This window comes from Poecile atricapillus, chromosome 3 (genome assembly GCF_030490865.1).
Source record: "Poecile atricapillus isolate bPoeAtr1 chromosome 3, bPoeAtr1.hap1, whole genome shotgun sequence".
NCBI lineage: Eukaryota > Metazoa > Chordata > Aves > Passeriformes > Paridae > Poecile > Poecile atricapillus.
Genome location: NC_081251.1, coordinates 112704220 through 112717991, shown reverse-complemented (window position 1 = coordinate 112717991; position 13772 = coordinate 112704220).

Here is a 13772-nt window from a genome sequence, read left to right as displayed (position 1 = left end):
ACCGGGAAATAAAATGAGGAAAGGAGTAAGCTGGCAGCACGATCCCTTGGCAGCTGGCGCTGGAGGCAACACTCCCCTCTAATCCACAGCACCACAGAGTTCAGATTTCAAGGGAATGGCTGCCTCATTTCCTGCCAAGGCACCTTGCAATGGCACAGCAGTGCTCTACCAGGATGCTCCAGAGGCCAAATCCTCCACAGGACTTTGATGGACCTCAGCTGACAAAGGAATGGCTTTACACTGCTGTGCAAAGCCTCCTCAGATAACTGCTATCTGCAACATAAACCACCATCAGCTAACAAGGACTAGCTGTTCCCAGCACAGCTGAGATTTTACTTGAGGTATTTACACTGCTCTTTGCCATAGATAAGGAATTACGATAAGAATTCAAGTGATTGTGTTAAAAAAAAAAAAAAAAAAAAAAAAAAAGAGAGAGAGAGGAAAAAAAAAGAAGAAAGGAAAAAAAAAAAAAAGGCAGGGGGGAAGCACCCAACCAGGCAGTTTACAAACACAAGAGGTTTCTCAGGAAGGAGCTGGGTAAAAAGGTAGTTTGGGTGTCCTAAAAGCAAGGGCTAGGACTTTGAGTCTGGGTTGTCTCCTTTCCAATTGCTTGTGAGACTCTGGACCATTGAATCTCACAGTTCTATGACTGGAAATTAGAGAACAGTAATATAAGAAATGCTTTTATAATCACAAAGTCTCATTCTATTGACACAAAGCTCTTTTACAGATTGAATTTCAAAATGATATCTTTCTTCTGATACCCAGGATAGATTCTGGGATAAGCCACTGCAGACAACACTGCAGGGCTGAGGGGAATTGCTGAGGGTTTTGGGTTCCTACCAGGGAATTGTGAGGACACCAGGTTTTTTCAATCTTGTACCTCCAAGGGCATCCTCACTGTACACACAGTGCCCTGGAGGTGGCAATCCCTGCCCCATCAACCTCCCTGCTCTAAGACTCCCAGGGATCCCAGAAAGACAGGAGATTTAGCACCACCTTACCAGTTTGTAAAATTGAAGATAGAAAAGTGGTCACTACCATGGAGGCATTTAGGAGATCTTGAGGATCTATTCCTTCCACAAAAACCCAAACCAAACCAAACCCACCCCAAGCCTAAGCAGTCCCTTCACTCCAAGCAGTTGGCATGACTTGATTTTTCCAAAATGTGCAGAAAGTTTCTTATTCAGTACATTTAGAAAATACTATTTTAATCTCAAATCAGAACAAAAACTTAAGAAAAATATTAAAACAGGGCAGCATTTCAAGTGGAACAGATACTCCAAAGTCAACCAGCTGCAGCCAGACCTGAACAGAACCCTGGGGCAGAGCTCTCCCCATCCCTCCTGGCTGAGGTCCATAACTACTGTGGGAAGCCATCTGCTCCATGGAAAGGTGTGGAGCACATTCTGCTCTCTTCTGCTTCCTCCTTACACAGCAAGGAAGTAATTTAGCTCCCAAGTGCTTGTCTGATCTTGGGAAGGTGCTAATTTTAATATTATTTCTCCTCTTTGCAGGCCTTTGCACCTCTGCTTTCATGGTGGAGATAGCATCAGCTCCACCAATCCCTTGTGACACGTACAGGGACAACATGTGCTTCTGGCTGCCTGTTTTGGTGAGAGACATCCAGACACTGCCTGGCACAAGGGGATCCTGCTTTTGGTTGGAGCACCTCTGAGCAGCTCTTGCAGAAATTGCAGGACATCTCTCAAACACAGATGATGGTGACTTTGCAGAGTGTTCCCATCCCAAATTGCATCCTGATTTTAGGAAGATTTTAATGTCACTCAGGACTAAACTACCCTGTGTGTGGTAAGAAAAGGCTCACTTTGGACTTGAAGGAAGCTGCGATTTCAAGCCCTGCCTCTCTGATCCAAGTGCTTTGCAGTGAACAGTAGCAAAGCAAATATACTGCTAGTGCAAAGAAAACTCCACTTTTCAGGGGTTTGTGCACTGAGCAGAGCAGATCATATTTCTGTGACTCCACCCCACCTTTTTTTTTTTCCCTTTTCTTTTTCACAATGACATTGGCATTTCTTTCTGCATTTAATTGCAGAAGGGTTCAATAGACCCTCCCCACTCAGAGCCCTGTTTGCAAGTGTCAACCCCAACTTGGAGTTCAACCCTCAGTCAGCGGAGCAGTAAAGCTGGCAGGCTTAAGTACTACAGGAATGCTAACATGGCAGATCTGAGAGAGTTAATTTGGCCAGAATGCACTCTAGTAATGTTTATGTTTTAGATAAAGTGCCTACAATGTTGCAGCTTGCCCTTCTGACCCCATTTCCTCATTCGTGTGCAGCTCAGAGAAAGTGATACTTAATTCCAAATCTTTGCTTTTATTAGCTCCCAGAGAGGGATAGGATTTCATCCCAGCCTTATCTCTGTTATAAACATCCTGTTACCATTCATATCAGAGGGATATCTTTGGGAAAATGATTAAATACTTTTCTCCAGACACAGACAGCATCCCGCGATCGATTCTGCACAGTCCGGCATGATTGTGCACGTGTGTGTGTTGTCAAACAGCACGAGCCTCAGCGTTCCAGGGGAAATTTCACATGCAAGTGTGAAAACTCGTGGGGCTCTTCTACAAAATCCTGATATCTGTACATTTAGGAGTTCAGTGCTGTATCTAGACCCAGCTTAGCCAGAGAGGTCGAATTCTTCATTCTACCTTTTGCTAAACGTGCTGCAAACCACCTCTGATTGCATAAGTCACAAGCAAGCATGACCTAAGTGCTGGTGCTTTTCCAGCTGCTTTCAGGATTGAATCAACTTGGACACATTCTTGCAGTAGCATTAACAATATTTACTATGCATTTCTAAGGTAATTTTCAATTAAGCAAACAAAATGATGAAGCACTGTGTACTCAAGGCAGCTGACTCTTGGAAAGCCCCTTCCTCCCACCCCACCACATAGCACTGCTCTAAAGCAGCAGCTCTTCAGCCAAGGCACCTTCCCAAACTTGAAGCCCACAAAAAGGACTGAAAGAGTCTGAAAAAAGACTGAAAGTCTCCCCAGGCTGTCCAGCAATACATGTAGGTGGTACTTGTAGAACCTCTGGCCTGTGCATTTCAAAGGACTCATAAATCAAGAAAGCCTTCCCCACAGAATGGCCTGGGTAGGAAGGGACTTTAAAATTCAACTCATTCCAACCTCCCTTCCATGGGCAGAAACACCTTCACCCTCTTCCAGGCTGCTCAGAGCTCCATCCAGCCTGGCCTTGGACACCTCCAGGGATGGGACAGCCACAACTCTGGGCAATCTGTTCCAGTGCCTCAGCACCCTCACAGTGAAGAATTTCTTCCTAATATCCAATCTAACCCTACTTTCTGTTGGTTTTAAGCCATTCCCCTTTGTCCTGCCATCACCTGCCCTCATAAACAGTGCTGGAGAGGCTGAGGCTTGGAGGGAGACTCTGGATGTGTTTCCCAGAGCTTGTGAAAGATAAAGGGCCTGCTAACTTAGCACATGCTGAAGCTGGATGCTTTGGCAGTGCAAGATGGGGCTTCCTCACGTCCCAGTTGCGTTTCCTGTGTGCAGTTCATGGAGATGGACACGGAGAGGAGGAGGTGTGACGGGACAAACCTGTGTGCAGAGGTTCTCTCTGCTGTGGCTGTAGCCAGTGCTGACCATCAGCTCCTTGGGACATCTTGGTGCCTAGCTCTGCACCCACCCTCCAGCTCCTTTATACTGGAGGGCTGGGCTGAGACCATAAAACCCCATATGGCCAACATGAAACCCTTGAATTCACTCACTCACAAGCACATTTCCAGTGTCACAAAGGATGGGTAGGAAGCCAGTTCTCCATGACTTTCCACCAGAGCAATGTGCCAAATGATGCTCTTTTTGACCTAGAAAATAGATATCCTGCCCAGCTAAACCCCTGGATTTCCAAACACGCTCAGCAGGCAGCACTGCTCCTCCATGAGGAGCCATGGTTCAGCTCCACATTCCGCAGCACGCGTCTACAAACACTTCCATATGGCAGAGAGTGCCTGGAGCTGGGGCTCAAGCCAGCTCCCCACCAAAATACATCCAAATTCTGAAAACAAATGTAAACCTGGGTCTACGTGACTTTTAAAGGGCAGATTGAGTATTAACATATACATGGAATTTGGAGTAAAAGAGAAAAAATATGCTTCCTATAGTTGGAATGTAACTGATTGGAAAATCACAATTATTTTGTGTGGAAGTTGAAAAGGAATTTTTTTAATATACATGGATAAAAGGAGACATCTCATTTTGGAATTCTTTTTTAACAAGTTAGTAAAGATACAAAGACAAGAACACCACAATCAAAATATTTTCTTCCATGTTCTGTAATTAGCTTCTAATTCCTTTTAGATTTGAAGGTTTGACTAAACCCAGTAATTTGGCAATTTAATGAAAAAAAAAATCCCAAAGTGAAATTTTAAACAAAAACTGAATTTTACATGGAAAGTTAGTTCCTGCTTCTTTCTTTCTTTTCTGTCCAAGATTGAAAGTTATTAACTAAAACTGAACATTTTTCAGAATTTCTTTCTCTCCTCTTGCTGGAGGCTGTAATAAATCAAGCAGACTTTCAATTTAATCTTTTGATTTTAACAGCCTTTGTACCTAATTAAATAACACACCCTCCAGGGGACAAAAGGAAGGAACAATCCCTCTGTTCTCCATCCCTTTCAGCCTTTCCTTCTTGGAGAAGCAGAATGAGATGCCTTGTGCAACAGGGGATGATCGTGACCAGGGAAAAGTCTTTTTGCACGCCTTGAAACATCACCCCATCGCCTTGCTCAGATGGGCAGGAGCACTATGGGGCCACAGAGGCACCAGCTCATCCCACAGCTCCCAGCACTTCACATCCCAGTCTCCTGGACCACATGGAAAGTCTCATTCTCAAGCAACTAAAAAAAAAAGTTCATGGCTTGTACTCAAGGAACCTTTCCTAGGAAGAGCCTCCACATGGGCACAAGTAACAAAGAAAACAGAGCTTTTTGGGATCACCACCAACAGATCCAGTCTCCTCAGGAGGAGGAGAGGCACAGTGGCTTCAGAAAGGTAGAAACAGGCTCAGAGGGTGCAGAAGGCACCCATTTATCTCCCCACCAGCCACTCCTCCTGTCCCCAGGCAGGGTTAAGCTCCCCCAGCAAACAACACTCATTTCCCTACTTGGCCCTCAGCCAGAAGATTTTGCCTTCCAGTCATGTGAACTTTTCAATTTGAGATTCTTACAAGCTGAGCTTACATGAAACTGTTTCCTGAAATAAACTGTTCCCATTCCCTCTCCACCCCACTATTCCTACTAGAGCAAAGCCAAGCCCCTTTATTGATCAGCCAACAATAGAAAGGCCCAGAAAATCTGATGCATCCTTTAAAAGCTGGGGAGACTTGGTCCCCTATCAGCTTTGTTCAGTTTAACTACACTTCCCTCAAACATTACGTCCCTTAATGTGTATTTAAATAGGTCTTAACCTCCTGGGTACATTTTCTAATGACCTTTGTTTTAACCCAGAGCATTCACTGGTGCAAATGAGATGCTGTGAGCCATGTGTGAGTCATGAGTTTTGCTGAAGTGAGAATTTGATCACTGATTCCAATAAAAAGCAGATCAGATCCTATATTTTTACTTCCAAAAGCCAGCCTGCCTGCTGTTTTTACCATGGCTGCATATAAGAAACATGACATTACATTGCAGGATGAAAATTGACATGAAATTATTTATTTCACTTGGGAGCAGAACACCCCATTAAGTAGAAAGCTTTTCTGAAGGAAGGTGAATGGGCACTGGAAGGGGAGGAGTGTTGATGGCTGTTGCTAGATACAGCACATCAGGGGGCCTGACTTGGGGGATGAAGAGTCACCATTAAATCTGGACATTGTGTGTGTCATCCCTGCCTGCAGAACGAGGAGCAGCTCTGCCATGACAGCAGGGGAGGAAAGAGCCAGGAGAACGTGAGGTCAGAGAGTAAAGTAATACAAATCTGGTTATGTCACAGGCAGATGGTGGAACCTCACCTGGAATAACATCTGAACATCTGCTCGTTCTCTCCTTAAGATGAAGTGTATTGGAAGGAATTAAAGACACAGGGAGGTATAAAGAAAGTGAAAACTAGAAGAATGCAGTCAAAAGACTAATGTTAAAAAAAACAAAGTTCTTAAAAAAGCACCAATCACCTCTGTTAAAAACAGTACTTTCCCAGGAATGGTTGCGTCTCACTTTTATATTACTTTTTGAGAAAAGAAAACCTCTGTCCTGGAAAAGAACAGAGAAATTTTTGCTCAACTTTTCAATCAGATCTGAAGCCTGACTGTGCCTGTCAAAGCCAGGTCTCCAAAGCAGTTCCTAGGTGCATTTTCTAGGCAGTTTTTAATTTTCATTTATTTAACTGGGATTTAAACATGCATTTAAGCCTGAGCTTTTCCAGGGCTTGGTGACTTAATCTCCTCAGTCTCACCAAGAGAGCTGAGCCCTGAATTGGCCATGTGCCTCAAGGAGCCCACAGCCAGCCCATGGGAAGCATCATCCTGGGATCTGGGAAGAGGGAATGTACCATTAGGCTGGGCTTAGACAATCCAGGGAGCCAGGGGAATGCAGGTCCTGCATTCCCTTCAAACCCTTTGCTAAACTGAGAAGTTAAGTGTGCCCCAGGGTACAAATGTGGTACCTCTGGGACAGAAGCAGCCACGATGACAAGAGCCTGAGTGTGGCAGAGAGGATTTGGGGATCTCCTGCCATTTTGCACAGCCCTGGAGCCAGCTTTGGCCAGCTGCTGCAAGGTTTGACCGACTCAAATGACAAAAGGATTGCTGGAGGTCACCCCCACCTTCACAGGGAGCCTCAGCTTTCTCCACTGCAGCAAACTGCCCTCCTTCCATGGTAATGCTGATTCCAATCAGGAATACACAAAGGTTTCCAAACACAAAGCTTACACCTGCTTCTTCTTAAAAAAACAAACACCTTTTTTCAGTTTAATATTGGGTCTCTGATCCACCTCTTCTATATTTTCTCAATAAGAACATTTTGGTGTTCAAGGAGCTGTCAGCCTGGGTTGGAAATGCTGAGACCTGGCATTTCTAGATTAAATGTCAACCAGATGTTTGTACATTTCCCTCACAAGCCCTTCAAGAAGCTTCAATTTGGTATTGTGTTTCATTATTAGGGAAAACCCAAGTTCATACCTTCAGCTGGAGCTGGAAGGGACTGAATGAATGCCTCAGGAGAAGAGGGAGGGCAGAAGAAATGACAGGTACCTGAGCAAGAGGAAATACTAATCCAAAGTGCAATACACAAGAGCTGGTGTCTATCTTTTCTTTTTCTCTAATGTATTTGAAGCCTGACTGAAATAAATTGGCTTTAATTCCAGAAACTACTATTTTTATGTACTACTAACATTTTCCCTCAACCACTGAAGCAAGGGAAATGTGGAACAGGACATTGCCCTTCCCTTAATCCTTTCAGTCTCAGTGCCAGAGGTGGCACTGCTTCTGACAATGGAAAGGGGAAAAACTGAAATGAGATTTATTCATAAAAAGAAACAAGGAAGCATTATTGGAGCTGGAACCATTTCTAAAGCTCTTACCTGAGACACAGAAGGACTCTCATTTCTTTGTGCAACTTTCAGAGAGAAGCCTCAGTTCCTGCTATGTTAAATGGGATTTATAGGAAGATTTTTTTTATGTTTGTTGTGTCTTGTATGGTCTTTATGGTCAGGGACTCACCCTTACTGTGCTTTTCACATGTACTGCAACAGGGCCTCAGGCTGAGATGGGAGCTCTAGGTGCCAATGTAGTCAATAAATAAGGACAAGTAATACAGTTACAACATGTGGCTGAGAACTGGCTCTCATCCCAGAAATTCAGAGTGAACTTTCCTGGTTTTGTTGGTTTAGTTTGTTTCTAGTTTATTGGCAAAAGTAATTTTTTAAACTGCATTTTCAGTATTACTAAAGAAATCAACAGGGAGACCTGGACAATGACCCCACAAAATGGGCCTCATGAACATCTCCAAGAGGCAAGGAAATAGGCAGCTAAGGGCTGTTCATAGAGCAGGCAGGATCAACACCCCCTCCCAAGCCAGATCCTTCCCTTACAGCTGCATCCAAATTCCAGAATCCACATTTTTTGGATTAAGCATATCTATAGAAAGAAAGGCATTAGCACATGCACACACCCTGCTAGAGTTAAGGTTTGTGGTAAAGGCTGAATTCTTCTCCACTCAGAACAAGCTCCAAAAGATGCTGTTGCAAGTAAAACCCCCAAAAAATCCCCACTGGAGCAAACATTCTGCAAGAAGTGAACACCTCCACAGCCTCCCAATCCACCCTCCATGAGCACAGTGCGAGCTGATTCCTAACCCATGAAGGCACAGGCAAGAATTCCCACTGAATTTCATTACTGAGAACAAGGAACAATTCCTCCAGACTTGGCAAATGCCTTCCAGACTGTGGCACAGTGGGACCATGATGAGAGCCTGACCTTGCACACTCGTGCACCGGGAGGCTGCGAAATAAATTGGGTGAAACCTTGCCTGTGATGAAGTTGGTGGCAAAATTCCCATTGACTTCAGTCAGGTCTGGGATTTCTCCAGTTATATTTTTGAGTGTCAGGGCAGCAGCAGAGTGCCAGATCTCATTCCAGCCTCCCAGGTCTGTGTGGAGCCACTTGTCAAGGTTCAGTGATGACTCCAGAGCACCAATCCATTCCCCAGCAGGCTCACAAGATGCAGGTGAGCCTGGGGGAGGCAAGCAGGTTGGAGGACTCTCCATAAATGTGTCACCCAAAATGGAGCAGACAGAGAAACCTGATAACTTAGAGCAACTCCTGTGTTACTCTTTCAGCAGGGACACTGCTGAAGGCTTTTGGAAACAAAAATACTTCATCACAGCAAAGGCTGGGGGACTCATTGTCCTGTGTCAAGTCTCTTTTGACAACACAATGGATTCTGAAGAGAACAGAGAGATGTTCAGCACAAAGATATACTGAAAGGAATAACAGAGGGAAATGAAACCCAGACAATCAATCCATCCACACTGTTACAGAACAATCCCATGGTACTATCTTTGCAAGAATCCAAAGATTGGGAAAGTGCTCACGTCAGCTCATAATCCTCTGGCAAAAACACACAGCTTTATCCACGTCCTGCTGAAGTTAATGAGGTTGACTTCAGTGCCACAATCAGAGCATGTAGCTTCAATATATGGGTTTACCATTCCTTTAAAGCTAAAACATTTCCTAGGAAGTAAGACTAAGTCATACACATTTTCATTGCTGAAGACATGTCGGTAAACATCTGCTTAGAACTACTTTTAGGTGACAGTTGTTCTCTGGGAAAAGTTGCTAGTGGATCTGCTGGAGAGCAGCAGATGGAAAACAGAGTTTGGGTTTGATAACAGGAGAAAAGTAAACCCCAAGAATATTACTTTCTCCCAGAAAAGCCAGTTCAGCAGCTGGCCATGTCTCCTACAGAATAAAAACTTTTGTCTTTATGATCCTATTCTAGAATTTGAAGCAAAAACTTAATGTTTGGTTCAGCTCTAACAGGAAAAATATTGCCAGAGAGTAGATAATATGCAGCATCTAAACTGCAAACCATCTACTTCATAGCCCACATCCCTGGAGTGAAGAATATTAAACATATCCCCAGCAAGTCTTCCTCATTCTTAAATATGAAAATTTTACACCTACCAACATCTCAGACAAGATAACAGCAAGCCTTGAATGAGCCATGACCTGGTCTCTCATTGACAAATCCAGACTTTGCTTCAAGAAAATAAATTCTTTCTAGCTACCAGAAATCACAGCTATTTAAACAGCACCAAGTGCATAACCACAGATGAATCTTCACTACTCGGTGCATACTTGAACAGGGATACGCTGCCTGATTCTGTTTACAAATAATTAAAAGCCCCACCTGTAAATCTGCCTTGGTGAGCTTATATTGCTGAAATGGTTTTCTCCAAACCCAACTTCTTTTGTAGTATTGAGGCCTGAAGTCAAAAAGGTTCTGCATGTTTGTAGTCAACAACTCCCAAGACCTTATACAATCACCTTAGTCCAACACACACAGGCAAGAACATGCAGAATCAGAGTTCATCTTGCAAGGTGGGAGATGCTGGAATGCCAACAGACGTGACCAGCAAAGACATTTCAGTGTGTTAAAATTATTCCTGAGCACTGGAATGACCCTGTGCTTCCTAGAACTACAAGTAGCTAATATTGGAGGAAAGGATGGTTGTTGAATTGAGCCAGTAACAACCCAGCACTCCTAGACCCAGGAAAAGCAATGGTGAGAAACACATCACAGTTCCCTCCACCCCTGAGGTGGATTCTTCACAGTGGTGCTTGTTAGAAGCATCCTGTGTGTGTCAATCTTTCTGCTGAGCTTCTTGCATAATAAACAACAAACAACCCACAAAACCCCAACACAAGTCTCAAACTACACATATCCATCCCAACACAGGGATAAAGGCAGCCAGCTAAGTGGTAACAGCACAGGAAATGCAGGTGTGTGGCTGGATGCAGCTTCCTCTGCAGATTTTGGCTCAGAGAAGTCACAACACAAGACTTGTGTGACCACAAGTCCTCCTGGGTTGCAGAGATAGTGCTCGTAGTTGCAAAATAATTATGCACACAGCAACAAAAATATGCATGTTTTGGAGCACCAGTTGAGAGAAAAGGATTTCCCTTGTGAAACTTATTCCCCTTGCGTTAGTTGAGGGTGAGTTTGTCAGGAGGAAGAAGGGAAAGAGGAAAAACACTTGAAGCAATAGTTGAGCTGTTTTCAAAACTGATTTTGCTTTTAAAGAGCAAAACATCCTCCACATGAGTATCCCTACAAATCACACTTTTTCAGCCTTTGAAAGTTAATTTAAGAAGAGAGCTGTAATTCCCAGCAGGTGGTGAAGACACCTTCTGTTATTTGTGTCTAGTGCTTGGACAACCCCAATCCCCCAGCCCTTGGGTGAGCAGGGCCCAGGGTGATGCTGCAGAGCAAACCCAGGTAACACATAACCTAAAGCCCTCACCTATAGCAGCCAGGGAAGCACCACTGTTTGCAGCTTATCCATGGAGAAATTAAACAGGATAAAGAATATGTTATCTTGGTCAAAAATAGAGCTGGTGGCAGAAACAAGAGCGACACCCAGCCCCACTACTGCCCTTCACCACAGAAGACAAATGCTTTCTGTGGAGGGAAATAACTCAGATATCAGACCTGTGTCCACACAAAATCCATCTCTTTTCATTATTTGTGCACAACAGCAAAGCACATTCCTTAGACAGGCAACATGTATTTCCTGGATTTAAGACACAGAGCTAGGCCTGTATTACAAGCCTCCCCTAACTTCATTCCAGCTGCTGAGGTAAAACTCTTCCTGGGGACACCAACCCAGCCAGGCAAACTCCTCCTCAGACCACTAATTTTCCACCAAAGCCCCCCTTGCTCTAAGACCTGCTAAAGGTGTGTGTCCCCCCTTTATCCTCCCCAGTGCCTCAGAAAGGCACCCTCAGCCCAAGGGCAGGTGGCACCCCGTTCTCCAGCGCTGTACCTCGAGCCCCAGGCTCTGCTCCACACGCCGCTGCCAGCACAGGACAGCTCTCCAGGCCCTGGCCAGGAGCAAAGAGGAGAAATGGCTGCAGGAGCTGCTGCAGGTGGGCTCTGAGGGCACAGCCTCCCAGCCTTCCCTGCTCTGGGGCAATTCATTGCCTTAATGTGGATCACCTGGAGCAATTAACGAGGCACAAGCCTTGGCTGCTGAATAACCCCCAAATGCAGGAGCTGGGGGTATTTGCTCTGCTGGGTTGAACCCATATAATTTGTCCTAAAGGCACAGGACACAGCTGGGGGCCAAAGCTTTTCCTTCAGCCTCGTTAGGGTGCAGGTGAGTGCCCTGGGCCTGTGGGCAGGGGGTGGCTGGCTCTTTGCACAGTGTGTTTCTCATGACAGCACAAAGGAGCCAAGGCACCCCAGACCTGCCTCCCTCCCTGTGTGCTTCCCTAGGCATCCACCTGCATTTGGGCTTTGGAGGAGGCCTTGAATGTCTAAGAGAAATTCCCTTTAGAAATTCTGTTTTCATACAAATAAAAAAAAGGAAGCCTTCTAAAATAACCTCCCAATAAAGTACCAAAACATTAAAATAACAGAATTGACTAGAAGTGCTAATTTTCAAAGAAAGAAATGCCACTGCGTTCTGTATTTGACCTGAGTTTATACTTTAACCACTTAACAAGTGTCAATTTTAGACCAGTCTGCTTGAAAAACACTGAGAATTTTTTCCTTCACATTTTTAGAAACAAAACTCATTTTCCTCCCATGTTAGTTACAGAGCAACCTAGACAACATAGCAAAATATGTATATGTTAAAACATACTTGGTGTAGCTCTGCAATAAAATCCAGCACCTCCTGCTGAGCTCCAGGAATCCTGTAAGATGTTATTGTGCACTCACTGACCTGTCAAAATAAAAAACCCCCTCAGAACCTCTAACACTGACTATCTGCTCAGTAGATCACTGTACATCAGTATTTCTGAATATACTTTGTCTGTCCACCCTCTACTTGTTTGGAGCAGAGAGTAAGCAAAATGAGATGGTTTAGGCAGATGCTAACATGTCCTGAACTAGGTTTAAAGTCCTTAGACAGTAAAATACTCTTTATTTATAGTGTAGTGCTTCTTTCACAGTTCAGGCATAGTTCAGTCCCAGCCATATAAATAATACTCTGACAATTATAATAGAAAAAAAAGCAGTGTATAGACCTACTTATTACACCAACCAGATAAGCTCTTTAAGGCTAGGGTAATTTATGGACTATGCTGGAACGTTTATGGGCTAATTAGGCAGAGCTATAATGATAATGAATTTTATGGACACTGAAAATACCCTGCAGATGAGCAGCCTGGCAAAGCACAGAATGTCACACAGCTTTGAAGACCATTCATCCAGCACTAGTAAAATACAGCTCTGGGAGAGCCGGGGCTGTGCCGGCAGCCAAAGCAGCGCTGTAAACAACTCCTGCCCCCCAGACAGATGGGAGCTGGGAGCTCCTGCAGCCCATCCTCAGCCACTGGTCTTGCCTGGTAAATAGGAGACATGAAAATATTGTATTTGTTTGGATAACAAATAGTTGCCACCAAAGCACAAAGGCACCAGCCCAGAAAAGCAAGATCGATGCGTTCCTAATTTTCACGTCTTTAAGGAGCAGACTAGATCATTCCTGAGATTATAACTCACTACTTCAACCCTGATTTTTTGGGGATTGAAATTAGTCAAGCAAGGTAATTGTCTTTTTCTCTCAGCAGTAATAGTTTTGTCTGGCTCTGGAAAGGATAGAAGTCCAGAAAAGCTGGATCTTCAGGGACAACCTTCTCCAAACTGAAGAACTGCCCATGCCAACAATCTGAAAAACGATGGCAGCAGGAGCCTGCATGGATGAACACAGAGCTGCTGACAAAACTGAGTCATAAAAAGGAAGCATACAAGAGGTCCAAGTAATTACAGGTGACCAGAAATGCAGTGTGTCACCAGACCAGTCACTGGAGCAGGTTGCCCAGAGAGGTTATGAAGTCTCCACCTGTGCAGGTATTGAAATCCTAGAAAAGTGTTCCAACTGTCCCTGCTCAGAGCAGGGGTGGGGGACAGGATGCTGTCCAAGATTGTGGATGAGCAGAGATGTGTGTGAAGTGCCAAACACACCTGAGTGAGAGCAGCTGGGAAGGTGCCTCCATCCCTTCATGCCCAGAGGCCTCTCAGGAGGGTCAGCGTTCATGGTTTGTTTTCTCCCAGCTGCAGAC